The 25,212-nt window shown below is 48.4% G+C and overlaps 1 protein-coding gene and 1 long non-coding RNA gene across 6 annotated transcripts in view; one reads left to right on the top strand and one right to left on the bottom strand.

Annotated features, from left to right (window-relative positions):
* LOC118505150 (GATA zinc finger domain-containing protein 14) overlaps positions 1-23,021 on the bottom strand; it is an 88,051-nt gene extending 65,030 nt beyond the window's left edge. For 3 of the 4 annotated variants that reach the window (XM_036040528.1, XM_036040531.1, XM_036040530.1), the window contains exon 1: positions 22,890-23,021. The gene's annotated coding sequence lies outside the window, so the exon portion shown is untranslated. Of the gene's footprint in view, positions 1-1,117; positions 1,338-22,889 lie in introns of those variants that run through there. The other variant, XM_036040529.1, reaches the window with a different exon arrangement.
* Positions 10,283-23,074, top strand: LOC118505268. 2 transcript variants are annotated; one of them, XR_004905397.1, is made up of 3 exons: positions 10,283-10,601; positions 20,491-20,753; positions 22,939-23,074. It is a non-coding gene; the product is annotated as an uncharacterized LOC118505268 (long non-coding RNA). The 2 variants fall into 2 exon arrangements; XR_004905398.1 differs by having other exon boundaries at positions 10,283-10,605.
* Positions 23,075-25,212: the final 2,138 nt, after the last annotated feature.

Genomic DNA, 25,212 nt, shown 5'->3' with positions numbered 1-25,212 from the left:
GTTGGGATCAGCGAGCGGGTCGCGAAAATTGTGCCCAACACAGCTACCGACACCTTCCCCAATTGTTGTCTGGTCTGGAGGCTGGCGGCAAGCGAACACGACGAGGGTGACGTTTTTATTAGTACATTCATCTCCGCCGGCCGAGAGTTCTGCTTCTTCGGGGTGAATTTTTCACGCTCTGTTATGTGGAGTTTTTTTGCCGTAATATTGTCCCGATCCGCCATGCGTCATCTCCAGCGCACGTGAGGGACGCATTTTCGCATTTCGCGCTTCACCCTCCATTTTGGCGTGGAATGGCTCCCGGTCACTGACCACCCTGTGTGCGAATGCACCGTCCTCCTAGGGCTACCGGGATTTAATGGAGAGCCGTACGCACTCGCATGTACGCCATCGTGGAAGGACAGCAGGCGAAAGATGGATCTAATTTAAGCACCTCGGACGAGGTAGCCCCGTTAGCGAAACACGAAATGGGTCTCTGTTTTATAGGTCTCGGAGTGGAGTGTGCTGTTTATTTTTTGTCGTGATCCACTAGCGATCGTTTCGCAAACTCCCGGCAGCAGGCTACCCCGGGCATACCAGCAGCTGGTGATTTAATAGTTTCCTCACACATCACACCACGCTCCATGCGAAGAGCTTGGGGCCGGCTGGAGAAAAACAAAACGAACACACGCTCGTATACCTCCATTGCCCAAAGCAATCTTGTTAAGAGAAAGAGAGCCCATCGAACAAGCAGCTCCGTTACCACCGATCGAACCACATATGTCTGCGAGGCACACACACTCGGTAACTCCTTCCCAATGCTCGTCCACCACTTTCGTCAAGTTCGAGGCCAACCGAGCACGAACCGCGTGTAAGTAGCAGGAATGTGCAGCAATCACGTCACCGAATACCTTTGACCCAGTAGACGAGCCTCAGCTTCAGTCGAGCAGCGTCCTCAGCTAGACCATCTCTCACGCCAACCGGTGTCCGAGTGCACGCGATCCGTTTTGCACACACACACACACTTACCGGACAGCGGCAAACCTGATCGAGAGTTCAAAACCCGACACACTGCAACCTGAAGCCACAACAATGTCGACAGCAGGAATGCCCATAAACGGTTACTCAGTCGACTTACGCATTACGTCAGCCCGCTTCACCCGTGGCCCTGGACAGAGGAGGTTCATCAGGATTCTTCCTTGGTGCACTGTTCCTGCAGCCAGCTAACGGGAGTTGCACGCAGTTCTTTCAAGCTAATTAATTCCACTTATCACCACTGCTTCGGTTCATTGCCCCGGTCCCGGTGAGAAAGCACCCCGGAGGACATATCTGATGCGTGTGCGTGTGCGATGTGCACTAGGCAGGGTGAAGGTTCTCTATGATTAACTGCCGTAACGAGATAACTGGTGGCGATCGAGAGAGAGTGATGAGCTGAGATGATTTGATGAAACAAGCCCATTTATGTTATCTTGGACAAAATTGAGCAGAGACCTTATCATTAGCATAATTCTAGACACTATGTCAATAGCTACTATTTGTCCTTCTAACAACGAGCTTTGGTCCCAGTGTGAAGTCTAATAGCCGGTGACTAGCCGGTGTGGTAGAATTTTCACCAGGCAGAAAATTAATGCCGCCCAGTAACGGCAACATGACACGCCGGGACATCATGGGTGCGGGTTGATGACATTCGAAGTCCACGCAGACACTCGCGCACACCTCCCGGAGATCAAACGCAGGCTTTGCGGTTTCGGTGTCTCAACCGTGTCCAACAACCGTGCCTGGCCGTCCCACAAACCGCGAGGGCGAGGGAGAGAGAGAGAGTTCCACAAATCCATGATGGATGCGCGTACAATAAATCATTGCATAACTGGAACGAGCCAGTGCGCACGCCTCCTAACTCACGGTCTGAGTACTGCTCGTACTTCCCACCTGCCCGGGACCTTCGCTCACAAAAATCCATACCATTCCCCGGGGAGGCGAACGATGACTGAAGATGGTCATTCGGCTTGTCACCTTTGTTTGTCACAGATGTGATCGTACACGGGTCAAACGGGGCGCAAGTAGCCGCGGCACGATGATGAAAAGCCCACGTCTTCAAGTAATTCCCCACTCGTGCTCGGCAGAAAAAACGCAAGAACGATACCTTGTCCTGGGGAGAAAAAGTGTACCGGGCGAACAGGAACGAACGTAAACAGAGGACAAGGAACAAATTTGGAACAGTCATTATCTAGAACTACCCGGTGTGGGGCCACCACAGACACACAGGCACACGTGTGCCTCACAGCTGGAGCGAACGGCAGGCCCTCTTCGTCTTAACACGAAACAGCCGTAACAGCCGACCACGGAAAGGTGGTATGACATAAAACTAAAAGTGGACTGGCCAACTCCCCAACAACGAAAGCAGAAAAAAGTGACAACAAACCCATTCATCTTAGGTGGTGTGTTGCGTTTTGGCGATTGCTTCGAACTTTAGACGGGGCAAGAACAAATGGCATCTCGTTTGTGTGTGTGTGTTGTGACCTTTCGGGATACGAGAACCCCGGTACTGGCACCGGTTCTCCAAAAACCCCATGCGAAATCTGTCATATTGAACGTGATGTCGGTGACATCTTCCACTTGACAGTAAGCCTACGCAGCGTGTGACATTAGATGCGTCGTCCGTTCGCCGTAATGATTTGTACCTGGAATCATTCGGTTAATGAGCTTAACAACCGACGGGATGACAGATGCGCCATAAAGCTGGGCCTAACAAGCCAATTTTGTTCTGCGAATTTCATATTTTCGGGGGGTGGTTTTTCTGCTGCTCCTTTCTAACAGATCTTTATAAAACTGTCTCTTAGAGCAATAAATTACGATCAAGAAAAAGGGTAATGTTTTTACCGATTCGATCACATCAGCTCGATCGTGCTCAGGGTGGAGACATTTGCGTCGGGAGATCTCTTACGGTACCGACCGGTTAAAGACGTTTTAGTGCACCCTTCTGTCACCAGCTTATAGCAGTTGCAATAAAATGTTCCATTTTGTGAGTTCGTGATTACTGCTGCTCGTCCGGAGTTCTGTCCCTTCCCCTTTCTAGCCGTGCTGAGGGTTCTGTTACAAGCCCGAAGTCTTCCGGAGTCACGGATTGGAGTTAGTTTTGTTGTCTTCGGCTTCAGGAGATGGAAATTCGGAACCATTCCGAGCTGGTCGATTCGATTCGACGACCCCCTTTTAAGTTGACGGTTTATCCGGTAATTTGAGGGTTCCGGGTAAAATCGGGCATAAAGGAACGGAACGGCACGTCACGACTGCAATAATGGCATGGCCACCACCGTCAGCATGTGGACTCGAGCTCTCCCGCGCTCAGTCCAGCCCGATGCTTTGGTCCGACGTCCAGATTGAACGCTGTCGTCCAGAGAGCGTTCTTTTGGGGATTGTGCCGAGTTGCGCACCAGCAGGAGGGCTCTGACTTCGTGCTCATTGTGCCATGGGGTGAAATAAAAGAAAACCAAGGGGCCTTGGGGTACGGGAAGGGCGCAAGGCAAAACACACAAATGGACGGTGTGATTTATAATGCAATTGGGAATTGCAAAATTCTTTCTGCCACGCCGTGTCGCCCTCGGTTAGCTGTCGTCAGCAGGCCACACGAACGCGCTCGTTCGCCCGATGCGCCATCAGTCAGTTTCGATTGGCTGGGTCCGAAGACGGGTTAGCCGAAACCTCCGTAGTACCGTATGGTTACAATGGTGCAATCCGGACTCCACTTGCACACGCCTCCGGGTGGCCCCACGGGTGGTACTACGGCCAATAGGAGGTAAAAAAAGGGCCACCCCGTCGGTGTCAGTGTGGGGCGCAAAAAAAAAGGTTACATAAAAAAACTCCAACGGCCAGGCCAAAGTTTTCCAACTCTTCACCAAAGCGCACCGGAGCGTACTGTATATGCCAAGATGCACTTTTCTTTACCACGATAAGTCTTGGGTGTGTGTGTGTGTGTGTGTGTGTGTGTGCACATTTCCCCACTTTTCTAATGGCCGCGAGTTACGCCTTGGATCGAGCCCTTTCGTGTCTTCTCCTGTAGCTCACGGGATGACACAACTGGACCGTGGCGCCATGTCTAGGACAAACACAAGACGGTAAAAATAATTCTGCCGCAGTGTCTGGCATGCTGTGCCGCAAGAAACACACACCCGTAGGAAGAAAATGGAAAACTTTTCTCATATCGCTTTCAGAGCCATTACTTTCAAGTCCGGTAAATGTAAGTGCAAGTCGGTTTCAATAAGGTTGCTGCTGCTACTGCTGCTGCTGCTGATGATGATGATGCTGCTTTGCGCTCTTGATGCTGCTGTTGACCGGTGTGACCAACTTTTTGAACCTTTTTACCCTGGCCACGGCATCCGATTATGATGCGTTTCATGTTTTTGCCTTCGTGCAATATGCTCACCAACCGGAAGAAGTGCGATGTGTCAATAGACGGGCGGCAAGACTAGTTCAGCATTCGGTACGATAACGTGCACGTTATTAAAAACTACCTTCACGCTCAATGAAATCCTTGGGTCAAAGTTTTCTGTCTTAAAGCGAGCCACTCCGGAGTGTAATTCTGTGACTTTCCAGAAGCAGGGATGAGAACTTTCCAGAAGCAGAGTACCATGAGGTCTCTGCACGCTGGACCTGAAGAGGAGTCGTCCGCGTAAACAAGCACCCGCTCCGGTCCACATCCGGAGGTGATGCATATGAACTATAAACAGTTCCAGAGCCAACAGTTTCTTCCATTGCTTCGTACACCGTCGCATTCCTATGCTGTGCACCTCTGGCACCCCACCAGGAACAGTCCATCCAGCCATCCATCCATCAGTCAAGATCGGTTTTATGCGACTCGGATGCCACGGGTGCAACGTGCTCCCGGGGACGGGAATGTGAAGAAGAAGACGAAAGAAATTCATTCAACTTCAATAAAATCATAAATAACGGGAAAAATATTTACTGTCTGCCGGCGGAGTTGTTTCTCCCTTTGGAGGTTCTCTTTTTTTCTCGTTGTGTTGTTGTTGTTTCGTCTTACAGGGAGTTGGGTTCGCCCAAGCTCGTCTGCTGTTCGGTCCGTCCGGCCTGTCTATATTCCATCATCGCGAACACTTTTTCCCAAACTTCTGGATTTTGTTGTTCTTTCTTCCCCAAAAACCGAGCCGGCCAGTACTGGCTGATGATGATCGAGTAAGAACGCATTTGGGAGTAATTTACATTCAGTGCTTGTACGGAGCGCTGTGTGCACGATCTAGACGAAAGAGTAACTAAAGCTATACAACCCATAGCTGCTCCGGTCAATATCGACTGCTGCTACTGACCCCTCTGGAAGTGCCTCACGCCACGGTGCGTTCTAAAACGTTCTGTCTGCGTTCCCTGGAGTTGGGATCCCTCACACCTTCGACCAGGGCATACGTTCTTGCACGCGCGTCTGATGTTATTTTAGGATTTTCCAATCCCTTTTTTCTCGCCGTTTCGGGGAAAATTAAATATTCAAGACAGCGCGCTCAAGACCCCTGTCTTTCCCACCGCTGGAACTTACCGCCGTGGTTCAACCAGCCTTTGGAGACCAGTACGCGGCGACTGCGTAACTGCTCCGACGGATGACTACACCATAACTACGCGTTGCGGACTGACCGCACATCCGCACAAATCCCTCGCTGCGCATCGCTGACTTTACAACCCCTTGTTCCAACTCTCCATCATCCCTCCTACCCCAACCATCGGCGAAGATGGTCCAAGGCGTCCACAAGACGCGCTCAGGCTAATTCTCCCGCCATACAGTCGGGCTGCTATGATTGTAATTTGATTTGATTTGGAAACCGAAAGAAGATTAAAATCTCACCAGAGCGCACACCAGGCGTACATACCATAAACTCCACACCTGGCTTTATGGTGTCCTCCTGTCCGGCTCTCGCCCTCCCCAGTCGGCCTTAACGGTCCGGTTGCCGTTGCGCAAAAATGGACGAAAGAATTGGACAGCGACAGCGCGAAAAGCGTCGCAAAAGCCTCAAACGAACCGCACGAAACGAACTTAAACGGGGTGAATTTTATTAACAACAATTTAGTACGCGCCGCCATGGGACAGAGGAGAAGGCGACGGTGTTTCGTGAGAAACACCCGCAGCTCATCATCATCCGGCACGGGATCCATCCGTGCGGCCTGTGCCTGACAAACCGGGGGTGATTCATTAATCTTCCCACAAACGATCGCGCACACGCTTCTTCGGTCTGCGATCTTCTGATGTAATTGGCACGGTTCGGAGGTCATGAAGCTGGGATTGTTGGAAGTGGGTGAAAGACGACACAAGGAAACCTTAATCTCCCAATCAAACCGGGCCGATTTGCTCATCACTTTTTCGGCGGATGATGATGAGCTGCGGGTTGTTTGTGGTGAAGCAGAGGGATTAAGTGGTCTCTGCAAAGTAGATCTTACCAGGTATTGCAGCAATCGCGCGTGCATGCAAACGCTCTGTGCGATAGCCGCCAGGCCAGTATCAATTCGGTCACGGTTTTTGATCTTGCCTGTGTGCTGAAATGGATGGTAGATTGATTTCGATTTCAATTTCAACAGGCAACCATCACATTAATGCTGAATGTCGTGGCAATGGTGTTGAAGAACTCCTTAAAAACTCAGAATTACGTTATTGTGACATGAGTTTCTGTATTTGGTGGGGCCGAGAAAACATTGTATAATGTGAACCACTGCACATAAAGTAGAGATTAACCCTTAAAGTCCAATAAAGAAGTGGATAAAGGGCAAGTATAATGAATTAAACTGCACATTGCAAGATCCAAGATACGTATCATAACAACTTTCATCACATTAATGGTAGTACATGAGCAAAGATCAAAAGTCCACCTTCAAAGAATAAACCTTCATAAGCATCAATAAACAGTCCAAGTGGTTCGAACCCTGCGGTTTATAGCCACGCATTCGACTCCGACTTCGACAGTTATTTCACAACGCCACGAGTGCTTCCACCGGATGGTTTACCCTTCCAATAACATCCCTTTCTTTTTTTGTGCCTTTTCCCCCGAGTCAGACACACACACGCACACGTACACTTCAAGACAGATTGTGATTGCAGATGTTCTGGCGTTCTGGCGGGACACTTTTACGACCCGGGCGTACAGACGGTCGGCCGGATCGAAGTAACCATTTCCTGCACCTAAGAAAAGCAACTGTGCATAAGCATAAATGTCGTTTTCCGTCTCACATTAAGTGTAAACGGGTTGGCTTCCCGGTGCCGTTCCTTCCCTATCCATCCACTCCTTCTTCTCCCTCATAGTGCCTCTGAGACATTCGAGATGTGAAGCCACTAATCCAGTGGTGGATGATCCATTCGCCCTAAATAACGCACACAGATACAAACGCACGGAAGGGTTTATAAGTGTAATTTCCAGTGTGGCACATCCACCGAACGCCGGTTCGTACCCGCTTGACCGAATTTTCTTTCAATTACCTCAGGCCCGGCCGAAAGAGATTCCTGGAGCTGCGGCGCGCTGGAATTGATGCTGGAATGAGGTGTCGGCACGGAACCATTCGCAGATGTTTATTACGCGAAGAAAGCCGATCTTGCGCCGGTGAGTTGTGCTCCTTTCTTGCGAACCCATTGCCTCGCGTTACGTAAAATTTGAATAGAATAGAGCGTGGTGAAGTGTGGCAAACCTCATCAGCATCACCATCATCATCAGCGTCGGAGGAAGCAGGTAAACGGGGACACAGTGGCCTGTTCCCGGTTCTGCGTCTTCCTCTCGCGTGAACCCATTCCCACCAACTCCGCTTAATCCGTTCCCAACGCCGAAAGAATGAACGACAGACCGATGAATGAGGCCAACCATCCCAATGTTGCCGCCAGTGTAGAGGGCCCGTTGCGCGGTTGCGGTGGAAAATTTATGAATTTCTTCCATTAAGGGTATAAATTTTATGATTCAATTTCCTCTTTCAATGCAAATTTCTACCTTCACCGGCCATCTTCGAACAGCATCGGAGCTCCTGCGGTTTTTCGGAACGATCGCGTACTCACACCGGCCTGTCCCGAAAAATAAAGAACGGATAAAGTACAGCTGGCGTCGAGCCCGGAGGTGCGACGATGACTTGGGCGAACGCTGGTTCCCCCCTCTACAAAGTGCAGCACCGTGCCAGAACCGACGTCCACGTCACGTACACCACGTCACTTTGCCAACTTTGCAGCAGGATAACAACATCCGTCTGGAGATCCGGAGCTGGCAGGAAGGGCTGGACCAAGATGTGTCGTGCGCTCTTATCCACCACTTCACGGCCGGCGAAAGGCGAACGGATAATTTGTGGTTTCCGGTGAGGATTATGCCCGCCATCCCTTCACGGTGGAGATCACGCCTTTCCAAACAACGCTTGCGGTGGATGATGCTGGCAGTACGTACTACGGCGCTCATCGTTCACCGGGGCAAATAAAAAGTAGCCTGGCCCCGGATGCGTTTGCGAACGAAGCAGCAGCAAAAGACAGAAAGGCAAGTGCATCCGGGCGAACCGATACGAGCCGCCCCGTTATCGCATTAACCTCGGGCATTTTCTTCGGGGTTCTGGCAGGTCAAACTTGTTCTTCCCGACGCCGCCAACGCTTGCGGTCAGTAGGGTTGGTTGGTTTTGTGGTTGGGATACAGTCCCGTCTTGACTTCACTCCACTCCATGCCGGACCGTGGTACGTGCCTCAGCATGCTCCAGAAGAATACAGCTACACAGGTAACACCCAATCAAGGGGTTTGAAATTTGCTCTAATATTTTTGCCTCCTGGACCCAAGATCCAAGACCTCCGCAGCGGCAATCAAGCAACTGTACTAAACGCAAGGTAATTAATTATCACTAATAACACCAAATCGACCCTCGGAGCAAGATTGCACAAACGGAAGGCAATTCTGTGTTGATTTATCGAAATAGTTAAGCCACCGGGAGGCGCGCGGGACACGAGTAGCGCGGCGTTCGACATAATTAGCACCGTGGTGATGCTCCGGCGGCCTATCCGAACCACCCCGTGCACGGCTATTTCATCTCGTTAACGGCTATTTGTCAATGGTAAAATTTATTTTCCACATCCCGTTTTCCGATTTGGAAGCCGACGCTCGAGGAAGCCTCATTTGCAAACAACGAACGATTAACGGAAATATCGTTTATATTCACTCCCGATGGACGGGATCGAACGGGATGAGATATAAGTCTTTCGTGTTTTTTTTTGCGATCGTGGGTTTTTCTCCCTTTGAGTCATACCCGGGGAGATAGGCATCAGGTGCAGAATTCTGAGCTACTCCCGACTCCCAATCTGACGTATGCATGACAGCAGCCGCCGCACTGTTCCGAGTCACTGACCAGAAGCTTTAAGTCGAAGTGGGAGAAAACCATCACCATCAACTATCTGACCATCAAGAACAGAAAGGGGAGGCAAAAACACCAAGTCCGACAAATATATGTTTACCTTGTGGATTTCCGCCTCCATTCCGACTGCGTGTGGTAGTGGTTGCGGTTTTCAATCATCAATCGACACAGGTTTTGGAGCCGGACCGCGAACGCAGCACGAACGGTTGAAAGCTAATCAAAGATGAGTGTAGAAAACCCCGATGGTCGGTACAGAACAACACTCCGGTCTTTGGGGGCACCCCGTAATCACATATCTCAATCAGAGGTGATGGACACCGTACGTAACGAAACGTAACGAACGTTGACCATCGCCAATAGCACCGATCGCTGCTGGCTGCTGCCGTGTACCGGGAAGAAAAAGAACCCCGAGTTCCCAAAAAGCTAGATTCAGTTTTCCCTACTCAAGCGTTGGAGAAAAGCTTAGAATCACTTTCGATGCCTGCGGCATATTCTTCCCGTTTTTTTTTCGGTCTCTGGACGGTTGGAGATATTCTCTCATTAGATGATTGATATCTTTCTGGTGGGTCTTGGCAGAAGATGTTTCTTGGCAGTAGGAACGCGACGAGCAAAACGTTTCTAGCCAAGGTGAAACGATACCTTGTTATTATTGACCGGCGTTAGGTCTCGTTCAGATGACTAGCGTTCTTCAGTGTAACGCTTCTACTGAGGTAATTTCGCTTAGGGGGATTGTGGTATAGGAGCGCACACGTCAGAAGTAAGATAGAAATGTTTGATTATTTAACGAAAGATCAACTTTAAATTCAATCTCTCAAAAACGATTCATTTTCAATTCAAATGGAAGCTATCAAAAAAGGTAGTAAACAAACATGACGCTACAAGTCTGAAATGTCAAATTTTATTTGTTTTATAACAAATGGATTTGACCAGCTGTTTGTCCAGTGTGCGGCACGCCGAGGCTACGACAGCAGCAAATTGTAAATACAGCAGGACTTAGCTACTTGGTGAAGCAAAGCGTAGTGGAAAAGCAAAGAATCGTGAAGTGAGCAGCCTCCGCCAGCTCCGTTCTATCGCGCGTTGCTCCGGTTTTCGGTGAAAGGTTCTTTAATTATAAATATTTGATCTACGCGATTCACTTTCCGGCTCCTGCTCCGGTGTACGTGGGCTGGTTGCGAGGTCATTTGCCCGGATGAACTCCGGCGATACATTAAAACCAATGACTTGTGAAAGAGTTTAAGAAGGCAGTCGGCATTCCCGGGAACATGCGTGTCGACGTAAGTGAGTGTGTTTGGAATTCGCTACAGTCGTCCATTTGCCACTGTTCGGTACTGCCAATGCACCGGAACTAATGTGACTAGCCAGTTGACAACCGCCCTCCGAACAGTGTTGAGAATACGCTCGCTGCCCAGATGGTTGCCATTCGCTACTTCAATGTGCCTTATTTATTCCTATTTTGCAGCTCTCCGGAGCGCCAACTCCACACGCGTGGATGTATTTTTACACCGCAAAAACGGGGTCGGTCCCGGGGGAATCGAAACCAAATGTTACGATTCAGAAAATGCGTTTGCGTTTAGTTCCAGTCGAAGAAGTTTCGACAAAATCCAAACTAAAGTGACTCAGCGACCGGTAGCGACTGGGAACAAACAACAACAAGCGTTTCCTAGTTTCCAAGCCTAGTTTTCAGATGACGACATGCAGCTGGAGTGCTGTTCCAGAATCAAAGCAGGTGACACGCAGGCTTCTTTCTTCCGTGTAGCTTCTCGGCCAAACACAATTAACTCCTATCGGTTAAAGAGGTTAATGAAATGAAGGCAATGAGACGTTTCATATCGCTCCGTCGCAAACCACAAATGCGGTCGGTCGTGATCGTCTTCGAGCCTGCGAGATGAAGCAAAAAACGAAAAAACAGCCGTTTGAAAATGCCTCCCACCGTGCACATTGTCACGGGAGGATGGAACGATCAAGCAAACAGAAAGACAGGCAAGATCACACACACACTCGCACCAATTCGCACATTCGCGGGATGATGAGTAAGTGATCGTCCATCGAAAGAGAAAATTAAACACAAACATCAACCTTTAAGCACGCGTGCTCACGTGCCAATCCGCCAGAGCTGTGGCACCCGTTAGGGGTCCTACTTTCGCGCCACAAAAGCCTGAACCGCTGACCGATTGTTCATGCCACGTGAAGATGAGAGGCATCGCACCAGCACACGGCATCGAGATTAAACGTTACGCTTTATTACGCGGCCCGGAATGTGTAAGATTCGCGGGGGCCTGTCAGCTCGGAAATGTCAGGCCATGGCCGAGACATGCGTTCGCGGCGATGCAGCGAATGCAAAGAATGGCGTTTGACCTCTTTCGGATTGAAATGCGACCCGGGCTACGATGCCATATCGCTAGGGCCCCAAAAGAGGTCAGTTCGCAAGGAAAGAAGGGCATACTGTGGGATTGGTGAGGTTGATAGATCGCGGATTACGGTATGAAATTCAAATGAACCATAAAACAGGAAGGTGAAGATGTGATGGATGCCAAACAAGCAGGGAGTTGGAGATCGGTTCCCAGGAACAGTCCAGGGCTACAGGGGTGAGAGCACACGCTATTCACACGCCAGCTTTCAGAATCGGTACGGACGATGGCTTCACACGCTTGGTCGAAGTGCGTGTTGCCGTTTCAAATACTGCTCGAATTTCTTCCAACGCATCGAGGTGTATCAACAAGCCTCAACCTCAAAACGGGCCCAACAAAACGTGCTAAAACGAAAACATCTTGGGCACCGGTCGCTCCAAGAAGAACCGTTGGAGAAGCGCTCAACCGGAACCATCCGGTTGGTGAAGTTTGCCACTGAGATTCTCCCGAGCCGATGGTCAGGGGGAACTTTAGAGTATCGTCGTATTTTTTTCGGCCGAGAATTATCGCTTGGCTTGGTCTTCCAGGAGGGAACCGAAAAAAAACGCCATTCTTTTCTCCCTTGGCGAATGATTTCTTCCGCCCTGGTGTGTGTCTCGTTGAGTTGGACACACCCTTGCTGTTGGGTGGGGGGACTTTAGAGACTCCAGATGTATGGATTGGTGTTTATCTTTCTTTAATTAATTAATTAAACGCTTCACTCGAGCGGCAGCACAGACACCATCGCCCGATCCAGGAAGTTTCGGATGTGTTTCAATGTCTCGTCGCAAAACGTGCGTCCGAAGGCAAACCACGAACGTAATACGAGCCCCGCACTCCGGATGGGACGGGGTACTGACCGGGAGGCACGGGAAGGGTGCAGAGCGGGAACTAAATGGAAGCTGTTTGTCTTTCGACCGCAAACCCGATGCGATGATACTCCCTCGTTCCCGCCAAGGGTTTGCCTCCCGGAGTACAACTTTGCACACATTAGGACAACCATGAGATGAGAGAAAAAAGAATCGCAAAGGAGCCCAACAAGAACTTGTCTCCTGCGCTCGTCTGCACGTTCCTCAGCAGGCGAGTGTGGATCGGCGTGCTGGTTTTTTTTGCGAGATGTTTGCTCTTTTCTCGACCAAACCGGACAACTTTGGATGGTTTTGAAATTACTTTGTCATCAGCTCGCCGCAGTTTGGTGCAAACTCAAACCCCGGTACTGTGGCCCCATTCCACAGGCTTAAATCATTGTGGGAAGTTTTTGTGTGTGTGTGTGTGTGTGTGTGTGTGTGTGTGTGTGTGTGTGTGAGTGTTATGTGTGTTCGACATGCTTCCAGTGTTTCTGCAGCAGCAAATTTGCACAAAGAAGTACTGGAAGACTACGACAATTACCGGAGGACTCGTGCGAGATGGTGCAGGCCACTGGAGCAGCCACGTGCTAATGAAGATACACTTTGCTGTCAATTAACACATTATCGCTTCCTTCGAACGGCCTTCACAAGAATGCATTCATTATGAGGCTTCTTTTTAACTTACGATACGCAGCAGAGAAAGAAAAAACTGTTTGAATAGCATTAATAACGTTTACCAGCAGTGTTGCAGCTAAAACAAAGATCTTAATCCCAAGGAGGAGGGCGGACTTCATCAAAAACGCGAGAGAGAAAGATTGGGATTAAATTTTTACGAGGAGCACATAAAACATAACCGTACCAAGAAGATGTCATAGATTGTGTGCCACCCTTGGATCCAGAGAGCGATAGCCGAATCCATTAAACGCCCGTTACGTTCGTGAATCTTGAGTCCATCGATGAGGTTGTGGCTGGATCTGCGCGCCAAAGGACAGAGGGAAAACCCCGTTAAACCCAAAAACTTCACAACAATCATAACAGTTTAGGGAACCGATTCGCCTCACCAAACAACCGATCGATTGCGACCGTATAAAGCACCCAACATAATAATAATAATCATCATCATCATCATCGTCGCCACCACCACCGATTCCAGTTCCAGTTTCCCGGCGCTCCTTGCACGCTCCCGGTGTCCCGCAGTCGCGCAGTCGAAAAAATGGGTCATTCGTTCAAATTCTTTCGCTCGATTGCGAATCACTCGGGTGGAGGTCACCTGGACGAGGACCTGGAGGAGCATAAAATCCAGATGAACGCGATAGAGGAACCCGAGGGTCCAGTCTTTACGTAATAGTCTGTTGCAGACACACACTCGTGGCCTCGTCCAATGCCAATGGTGATCTCGTGTATATGTACGATTCGACGATAGAGAGAGAGGGAGAGAAACACAGAAAAAAACTGGAACTGAAACCTTGATGCCGGTTAGGACTCTTCAGGCATGAAAGAGATAGCGCTAAACGCTAACCGGGACCGGGAAATCAATCCAATTTAAATGATAAAAGAAAACGATTTTCAAGCATATCAGCGATAAAGCCCTGGTAGCCCGCTGAATGGGTCAACTACCACGGTCCGGAACCAAGCCATTTCGAACGTAGCACTCGGGGAAGCGCAAGAGAGAAGATGTGCGAGACGCGCGCAAAGCGGAGCATAAAACAGACCTTTCCAGCGTGGATTAGGGAACCCTGGAGCCCGGACGAACCGTCTCAGAACAAACGGTATTTTCTGCGCCGTTTGCTGTCCGCTCCAACTCGTTCTCGCCGGGCACTCGTGTTGCTTGCTTCATTTTCGCTAATGCCTCCCGGTTTTATGCTCTTCCGTTCTACCGGAATTCGTTAAAGAACTTTCATGATTAACGTTTGTGATTTCTTTCTGTTCCCGCTTTCTGCCACCCGGCTTTAGTTGGTCCATCCAAATCTCCGTCACGGGATCGAATCCGAACCGATGAAGCATAAGATCACCATCATCATCAGCGGCTCGATGCGTCATCGCCGATTATCATCGGTAGATTATATCCGGCCCAAAAAGTTCTCGATCGGGTTCGCGATATCATTAGAATAATTTCGACGCGCCTGCCAGCGCGGATGAAAGTTGCCGGCCCGGTGTTGACCGGAAGCGAACCTAATGCGAACCCAAAGGCGTGTATGGAGTGGATGGGATGGGAATGGTGCAAAAGCTTTCGCATCCATATCCATCCACCTGCAGATAAATCCCCAACGACACAAAGGTCTTCATTAGGGAACGGCGAACAAAACTTCAATCGTTGACAGCTTTCGGTGCTGGATGAAGGGAGGCAGCGAATGCCGCGTGCGCTGAACAAAAAGACATCACCCTCTCTGTGTTGGACTGACATGCTGATCAAAGGGCAAACTATGCCGGGAACATGTTTCTTTCAAACTCTCCACCTTCAAAGAGCATTCTCAATAGCGACAGAAGCGCAAGCCGAAGAAAAAAAGGGATGCTGGAAAGGAATCATATTTCTGTGGAAAGCATGAAAAAGACATAACTTCATGACATGGTTGCCTCTGCACTTCGCTGCTGCTTCGCTTGCAGAGCACGGATATGTGTGCATATCCACGCAAGGCACAAGGATGCGCTCGAACCGAAGAAAGGGCTATCATTTTCACCTCCAAACAGCGTCGACATTCGCTCGTCAGCTCAGGATCAATATTTGCCATCCTAGAAGGGCGGGGAACACTGTAACGATGGTGTTCACTTGTCAACTTGAAACGACTATTACGGGTGCCTCTCTTATATGCACACACCACACACACACACGCCACGTATCGCTATCGTCGTAAGATGTCTTGTCATCTTCAAATCGATTACGGTGCCACGGCAGCTATTTGCATAACAAGTTCAACAAGTGCGCGCCGGGCCATGACGCTCCGGACACGCTCGCCTCGGAGGGAACGTGACGAAAGGCGAGGAAAGGCAAAAAAACGAAACCAGTCCTTCACTGACGGTACTGACAACTAGCGGAAGCGACCGTCTCGCGACATCATCCTGCAGCGGCCTCCTCATCGTCGACACAAGTGGCGGGCCTTCAACGCGCGACATCGAACAAACTGCTGATTAGGGGATTGAAGTGTTACAATGTCACACCCCGCTGTTCTGAGCTGTCATTACACTTATCCCTCTCCTTCCCAACGGGAGGGATTCTCACAACCACTCGCGGTCCATCCGATCGATAAGACGCAATTTTGCCTTCACCAAACAGCGTGGCACCTTCCTGGCACCACCGACCGTGTCCTTGCACCGAAAAGAAATAATTAGTCGCCAATTTTTGCCGCATTTTCCACACCACAAAGCAAACAGGAGGACGTTCGTGTGTCCTAGTCCCAGGGGAGAGAGTGAAAGGAAAAATTGCTAATTTATTCATTAAGCCAACATCATCCTCAGCTGGATGAAGAAAGTCGTGCCTGTCCCGCAACGGACATCTCGGTCCCCCTGTCTTCCACCTGATTCGACAACAGATTTTCGTTTATTCATTTGATTTTCGTCTTCCGCATCGTGTCCATCAGGGCGCTACCAGGGTGTGCTATGTACAGAGATGCTTCCATCATACCTTGCCTGTCGTCCCGGTGGAGTTTTCCCCTCAATACACAACGCATAAAGGCAAGGCGATAAATTCACATCCCCTTAGTGAACCGTTTGGTCGACGAATGTCTATCCTGGAGAGAAGAAAAAGGAAGCTTGATGGACATCCTGAATATCCGGGACGTTGTTTTCTGTGGTTCGTAACGGCTAATGGGCGAGGAGTGTTCCATCTCGGACCCAATTCGATCGTTTGGTGAGTTTGTGTCTGAAGCCAATTTCATTTTCCCGCATGCATGGGTTGGGAAAATCTTTATCTTTTGACCGTCCGGCACATGAGCTATTTCTCTCTCCTAGCCGGATCCTGGCATTTTACCACATAAGCCAAGGGATAGAAAATGGCTTCCAAATTCGTACATGGCGCAACAGTTTGGTGTTCCCGATATCAAAGACTTTGTTGACGGGATGGGAAACATGCCTCCGGCCAATCTGGAGCTCTAAAGGGATAGCATTTTCCGACCTCGAACATGTAACACTGATAACTACTTTTGATGGTTAACATTTCAACTTCCACCAGCTAATGTTCTTCACATCATCAGTTTCCAAGTGTGGGCAACCCCTTTATCCCCACGGGGTGTCAATTTGCATCACGCAATATGTGCCATACGCGCATCGTATCGAATTATATCCGCGTGCCGTTCGATCCCGAAATATCCGTAATCCGATAGTCGAACCCGAGAACAGGCGAGATTTGATTTGAAGCTCATCGGAAACAAGGGCTTGTCATCGTATTTCCTTCCCTACAGTACAGTGAATGAAGCATTAAATAACAGCTTCATACCCATTAGGCACCCGCGCGCGGCTTCAAACAGCTCCCGAGCCTGCCTACGATTGCGCCCCGAACGCGAAGGTCTGAAGAGGAAATATGAAATATCCTTTTCGCTCCACTCTGCTGTGGCGCTTGCCTTCGCCGACCGGAAGGGCACGTAAATCTTCGCTATCGCTTTCCTGTCAACGTCATGCTTCGAGCGAAGGAAACAACCCGGAACATACAAGTCCGCCTGCTCGTACCACAGCTCGTACCAGCATAGGACAAGCACAAGGATCCACGGTCTGCTGGCAGGCAACATCCCGCAAACAAAATGCTGCAAAAAATGGGAAAAACGAAATCACACACCACCCGCGAACTGTATACGATCTTTGTTGTACGGAGCTATCATTTATTGTATGGCCGGGCATTTTCCGGGCTCATGGTTGTTTTGCGAGCGAACGAAACAACAAAATATCGGACAATCGGGAAAAGCTGTCTGGGGAAAACCACCACCCGGGAAGCTGTTCTTTTCCGTTTGCCATCCAGGTTTGCCGGGCAGGCTTTCCACCGACCGGGCGATTTCCGGCAGAACAACCCCCAAGTCTGCCACAGAAGGTCAGCCGCACGAACGAGAGAAAATTAGATAACGACCGTAATTCACCGTGCGTGCGTGTCTACACAAAGCGGGGCGCATGTGTGTGTGTGTGTGTCGGCGGGTTTGTTTGAGTGTTCGCGGGGGTTGGGGACGATTTGGAAATCTCATCGGAAACTGCTTCATTATTTATTCATCTGGAAAATTATCGGGCTTGTACCTTTCGGAGACCGACGGTTGGCATTTGAAGGGTGGCAGGTTCAGAAAAATGGGGAACAAATCGGAAAAACACAAAACCGGGTCATCATTTAGGGATGTTGTTGGTGATGTTAAGGGAAGATGCACGATGAAGAGGTAGAAAGAAAAACAGTTGAAGTTTGCTATAAAAAGAACCCTAACGTGAAGAACCCTAGCAGTACGTGCCATAATTATAATTAAAATAAAGTTTTTAGCAATATAGTCCTCCTAAATCGTACAACAACTGGACCAAATGAGATTCGATCTAGCTATCTGAATCTTTTCAGCAGCTTACAATTGATCAGTAAAAAGTCCTGTCTACGTATTAAGCCCAGTCGAGTCAATTGAGTATTGAACTACGACCGGGCATATTATTTAGCCGTGCCTTACTGCTGTCACTATTTCCTCAACCAAGGCTGGAATCGTTAAAGTCTTAATATACGTATTGCTTCCTTTAATTGAAGATCAAAAACAGCAGGCTCTTCAATGGAAAATCTTCTGCTTTGTTGTCCTTATCTTAAAAAAATAGCAATATTTTTAGTGCTTCTCTGATTCTGATTTTTAATAACAGCATCATTGTTCCTATACAGAGTTACTACTCTTACATGAATTGTTTTCTTAGGAATTATTCTATCTTCCCGTGCATATTTCAACCCATAGACCCAAGACCATATCCAGCATCTCCTATGCAAAGCATAATTATTCAAGCTCGCAGCAAAGACGGAAGAATCCAGCACGTGCAGCATCACAGCCAGGCATCCGAGCCCGACGCGTGTTCGTAAGAAAAACATCACATATCATAGCCAAATTATTGTGCAAACATTGAGCGAAAGGCCATTGGAGTAGCGATCGGTGTGGGCGTGATACGCTTTTGTGACTTCAACTTCAGCTTCATATCAAGCGCCGAATGGAAAGATAAATAACGCAGTAAAGTGACTGTTTTCATTTTCGTTTCGTTCTTTTGTGCCGATCGGTAGCGAAAATTTACGATAAGCCAAGCTTCACTAATTGCGTGATGAAAATATTTTATCCCAACCATATCCAACTGGTAAGTCGCTGGGGTCTGGGGCTGAAGATTTTTTTTTACGGTCTCGAATAAATATTGTACTGTAATTCCATGTACTTGGGGCAGACTCTGGTCCTTTTACCGTCCACGTTAAAGTACACGCACTAATGGTTTTGTTTTTCGAATGTCTTTAGGCAGTATCCCGACTTGACCGGACTTGGCTGAACGTACATTTGAAGAAATCAAATTTGAAGTAAAAACTCGCTGCAAACGCTTCAAAGCGCCATAAACGAGAACCAAGGCAACAATTCCGTCCAGGCACAGGACCCTTCGTAAGCATCACTAATTGGAGCGCTCCACCAGCGCTAATGCGTGTGTCGTTTGTGTGTTTGTGAGAGTTTGAGAGTAGTCGCTTTTCGCCTATTCGCTGCCCCTGGAGAGTCGTCCAAAGCTTTCGTAAATTAATCACGAACAAAATATGCCACCTCGTCACGTGGCCCTCGCTTGCTGGTGCTCCTTTGATCGCATTCCTTTGTGCATAACTAATGTCTGGCGGTGCGCCTGGTCAGCTGTGTAGTTGCGATGCCACTTTTAATTGGCAACAATTAATAGGCCGACTCCTGGCCCGAGCTTCGGGTGAGGATTCCGACCGATTCTTGGAAATAGCGGGGTCTCGGTTCGGTTCGGAAAGTTCGGTGAAGAATTTTTAATTATGTCCTTTTAATTTCTTACTTCAACTTCAACTGGTTCTCTCCATTCGCGCCGTGCCCATTGTTGTCTGCCCCGTAAATCTTTAATGCTCCGTTGTTTTATTACACAGCTCAGTTGCTTTGTACGTCTATTTAACGTATTGTAATGACTTTTTAATTGGACACCTTCAAAGACACCCCTGAGAGCTTTAAAACTTTTTTCACGAATCCATTTTTCAATCTCCACACTAATCCATTGGAAGGCAAACGAAAAATAAGTCCACAAACGGATGTAAATCGAATAACAAACTCCCAAAGCTAGTCAATAAATTACAACAATTCAATTTAACTACCGCTCGCTTATCAACGTTCGATTACGCATCCGTACTGGCGAAGCGAACGTCTCTTCCGAGCCACACCACCACAGCTCCATGATCAATTTGTCAATCAAATTTTTCTCCCATCTTGAGTAAACAGATAAATCGCATCCCCCGGAGTCCTGAGTGTGAGAATGGAGGGGGAGTCTCAATCGCGTGACTGCGGGCGTTGGCGCCACCAGCAAAAAGAGCGTTCTAATCTTGCCGGCACCAAGGCACAATAAACACGTTTGCCATCCCCAGTTCGGAACGTACGCGGCAGATTACGGGGTGAAATATGGCGCAAGATTAGGTGGATACAGGGATAGAACAAATCGGAGATGAAAGTATCAATCTAATAATCACGGCACGATGATAGTGTTTCGGCGAACAATGGGAGGTAGAGCGGGCTATGGAGAGGAGGACCGTAACATGTAACAAATTGGCCACGATAACGGATGATATATGTGCGTTTGCCAGTCGCTGGTAATCGGAGAATTTTGAGAACGTTCTCAGTGTGTTGCGCCAACACACCAGGGGGAAAAACTGTTTCTTGTGGTCTTGTTGTTGGTGGGGTGAGAACTACCCTCCACAAGCTTGGGCGTTAGATTTATCACACAACACCTAACACATTTTTTTTTATTTGCAGCACCAATTACTGGAGTGTCTACGAAAAATTCTCCGTCAAGTATACCAATAACGAGAGATTGGAGATACCTCAACACCTTGATGTCACATGAAAGGCCATTTTTGGCGACATTCTTCTAATGACTGCTAACTGCATAATCTACCTGCCAGCTTGAAGTCATCACTGGATTACGCACTTTGACAAGCATATGCGTTTCTGGCAGCAACGAACAACGTCTGCATTCGTCAAACGAGCTGCTCCAATCTGCTCAGACACAGATGATGGTAAGCTACACATAGCGCCAGAGTCGTCGTGCAAAAGGGAGGAAAATTATTAATTTTAATTGAAAAACTTTCACGATATTACTAAGTCGTCCTTCGACTTTGCTACGCCCAAGGAAAGCCGAGACAGAATCATGCAAGTCATGGATGGAGTGTGCAAGAAGGTACGGGTGGGTACGGGCCTCCACTGAACTTGGCTGAAGAGATGAACCCTTTTTCCGAATCTGTCCGTCTGACCGCCGCCCGGCCGTGTCGTTTGGGCGGGTGGGATTTTTCTGATGAAATTTTAATGAGTTTTCAAATCGGTCGACTTCAAAATTGGTTAGTTTTCTCTAGAGTGTGTTTGCACACGCCAACACGCCAGAACGGTGACTCCATTCTTTGATTCCAGGGCAGAGGTGGGGTTTGCTAAGTAGTCGCAGCCGGCAGGGAGAGGATAAAATGTACATGATCATCGCCTGACATCATCACAGCAACTAGTTGCTAGCTTTTGATGAAATGCCATGATGACGCTGGGAGTCTAGGATTCTAGGAAGTAATTTAATGAAGGTCTGCCCCACTGATAGGTAGAGTGTCCTCAGCTGCACTTTTACAATTTCTTATCTTTGGCAGCGCATCATGCATCAAGCAGTCATTAGCTGTGCTCCTTTAATCAAACAAACTAATCCCAGTGTAGAACGCTGCATGAAACTACTCTTTAACCTGTCAGCTAGTGGAGCACGACACCGTGACACAGCTTCCCAACACTTCAGCCAGCCAGCAGAATCTCGCTCAAAAATCCTTCCGAATGTGTTGCGTGGGAGATCCGACTCCGTCTCGACAGCAACATCCCCAAAATGCACAGTCTGCCCACAGAGCGCGTCACTTCTCGGAAGATCCCTCTCTCGCCCATTGTTTCATCGGAATGGCTTTTAATTATGGCGCAGATCTCCCAGCGTACCGAAATTTCGGAACCGGAGCCAGAAAGCAAGCAAACAATTAGCTTCCTGTGCTGTGTGTCTGGTCGGTCTTCTCCCAGGCATCCCCAGAAGTTGCATTTCTCTCGCGTCCCTGCATTTAGTAGGACCAGGGTGGCGTTTAGCGCAAATTCACTGCAAAAGCAACAAGATGCTATGCAACTATGTGTGCCGTTTGAAGAACAACTCAATTATAAGCTTACAGAGGCTTTGACCTTTTCCCAGAGTTTGAAAGCGGAGATCTGTACCCTCCCCCCAAGTTCACATCTTTGTTTTGGATGAGGATGCTCGTGTTTCCCTGGACGCGATGATACAACTTTGCAGATTTAAGTGAAAGAGCTTGTTTTTCCTCAAGAATTTCAATTTTAAAATTTGACAACTCATTACGGTCATCAAACAAGATCTTTCCCGCGTGTCTATCGGCCTGGCCGGGAGTGGATTATCATCATGATCACCAGCACTGAGACTGTTGCTAAAGACCTTCGCCAACAAGATGATCCGTCGCTGACAACAATGCTGAGAACGTTTTTTTCGACCTAACGAGTCATCTTTTTCATATCTCGCTGGTTTGTTTTGAACATGTTTCTTCACTCCACTCCCCATGGCCGAGACGTTATTCTCACGCACAGGCGGCGCAACAGCGAAGACACCCGGCACACAATGCACTTATTTTCTCTGGTCTCTGCTTAATCTCCGGCCAGAATCCACGCAGCAACCGAATCCCATGGTGTTCCGCAGATTTGTCCCATTGTTTCTGCATGAGGCTCACTTTCACGTTCAACGCACTAAATAGGATGAACCTCGCTATAAAATTGCACCATGAACCTCTGGGACTTTGATGTAGTCTGATCTGGACCAGGGGCATTGCACAGGACACAGACCACAGCAGGAAGGAAGAGATGTTATCACCCACAAGTACACAGCTGTACTTTCACTCAATTCAAATCATTGCTTTATCGCGAAACAACAATCCCCAACAGCGTCTAACGAATCGTTTCCCATAATTATTAGCTTGTGAGAAGAATCGCACCTTCAGCTGCAGACGAGCAATTAACGGAGGACAATCTGTTGCCGATGCACAACAATTCGCACTTTCGATCGGTTAGAAAATGTATCCACACTAAATGCCATCGAATCACGCACTGCAATCGTTAATCGCCGACCTTTCTCTGCACGCCATTACCTTTTCCTTTTCGCTTCTCCCTTTCGATAACTGCCGATCTCACTTTCAGCCGGCGCTGCGTACTCTGCTCAGACCCACCGCGAATCGATGGGCGATCCTCAAAATGAGCGTGATGAGCACACTGTGGACACGCTTCACGAAACGGCAGATGGGCTGTGTACGTTGGCGAACCAAATTGGTGAACTATTTTCTTTTTTCGCAATCACGAACCACCAAGCACTTGGCATGCCACATTAGATCACCACGCTTAACACCGCGCTTTTTTCCGATGAACACGCCACGCTGGGCCACTGCGACTGGTCAAACCGCGCCAGATATTACACGCACCAGACACCACACCTCTCGGGCTCGTTTACTTGGGCTTGGGGTATGCAACACGGTGCGATGCATAATGCACTACTGCACTGCACACTGGTGGATGCACCGGCGCGATCCACATAACGAATGGAGCAGCGGCGCACACACAGATGCCGGCATGCCGGCGTTTGGGTTTCGAAACTTATCACGCGTTCTGGCCTGCCGCCGTATTCCGACACACACCGACGAGCACAAACACACAACTCTGGAGGTTCACACTTCCTGCACGAAAAGGAGCGGAGGGCACCACACGGGCAGTGAGTGAACACAGCAACAAGCTGGGAAAACTTGGAAACGCGCTTTCCGCGGGCGAACGTGTCAGTCCCTAGACGGTTTTACACTTCAAACGATTGCTCGGTCACGCGTCACGGTCACGTACGCTCTGCGCTGCGGTGCGTTCGTCTTAGCTGCTCGACGAGAATTGCAGAGCGGTGCGCTGGTGATGCAGCATCGAACCCCAACAGCTCGGACCGAGAGAACCCGTGCGACTCTGTGTCGTGTGTTGCGCGACTGAGACCGGTGTGCAGCCCAGGAAGCAAAAAGGTACGTGACTTACGTGAGTTACTTTTAACTAATTGGTTTGCTAGCTCTGGATTCCCTATTCGATTGCTATTTTATTTGCTGCTTTTCGTGGACGATTTTTTGACCTTGGAAGAGATTATTAAACTTATTTCGATATTTTCTAAGCAAATACTGGAATTCGAAATGCTAGAACGAATTTCATACATGTCCTACTGTAGCCTGAGGAAACTCACATAGCTCTGCTTCTCACATTCGCCTCTGAGATATGGACCGTATGTGTGAAAGAACAATGGAGGAACCGTTACAATGAAGAGCTCTATGAGCTGTCACCATTAGACTCGTCATGTTCCGGTGGGCGGTGGTCATGTCATGAAAATGGCACCGGACGGCCCAGCACCGTAAAGTCCTTTTAGGTCGTCTACATGGACAGAGGAGGCGTGGTTGGCCCAAACTGAGATGGAGTGATGGCGTTGACGCGCTCTCCAGAACGGCCGGGATAGTGGATTGGCAGCTGACGGTGCTGTACCGTGGGCAGCATCGAGGGTTGTTCGCGAAGCTATAAATATTCTATAAATTACTTTCAAATGTTCTTTACATTCCCAGCTTCGTCCGTCGCGACAGGTATTTTGAGAGGAAAAGTTTCCTCAGGCTTTAATAGGACAGGTTGGCAGCCAGCACCCTTCCGCGTAACTCAACATCAGTAGGTGAAAGGTGAAGTCATTACACAGCCACCAAATAAGAGGTAATAACCATGAAAGATTTGCTAGGAGTAAGATAACTAATTATTTACCTTAATATATTAAAATCAAATCTACATATGAACAAGACAATTCATTTTACCTCAAGGCATGTGATGGTTAATGTAAAACTTAATTGTTTGTTTAATTAATTTGGAAAAACTCATACTCATCTCCACAATATTACGCGTGTCACGCAACTCTTTCACCAACGCGTCGGGGCGACAGAGCAAACAGAGAATGAGTTCTTTCAGCAGGCACTCACTATAGGGAAGACTCACGCCAGGCGAAGTCGAGTTGCCTTCATCAAGGGCGTCGAACATCTCCTGAGTCATTTTTCTCGCAGAAATCACGTTTTAACATACGTTTTTAAAAACTGTGACCCAAATTGATAAGTAAAATCTCAAACAGAGCACAGGAAATTTTTGGAGTCAGAGTGTAATAATTCATTTTCAGTTTTGTATGAACAAATGTATAAAGTTGCTAGAGTGCTTGTCAAATATTTATAAGTTGTTTAATTTTTCATTTCTCTTGTACAAAATTTAAAAATGTATTGTTCGTTGTACAAATTCCCTCAATTCTGGATGTGCTTTTAATAATTAGGATCGTTTCTTGTACATTCTTCTTGCTATACTTCTTTAGCATTTGAATGCTTTTCTTCTCCTTTGTTTTTGTTTATGAAAATGGAATCGGTATCAAGCCCACAA

Source organism: Anopheles stephensi, chromosome 2 (genome assembly GCF_013141755.1).
Source record: "Anopheles stephensi strain Indian chromosome 2, UCI_ANSTEP_V1.0, whole genome shotgun sequence".
Classification (NCBI taxonomy): Eukaryota; Metazoa; Arthropoda; class Insecta; order Diptera; family Culicidae; genus Anopheles; species Anopheles stephensi.
Note: the sequence above shows the minus strand (reverse complement) of the source record. Positions and strands in the feature narration are given on the sequence as shown.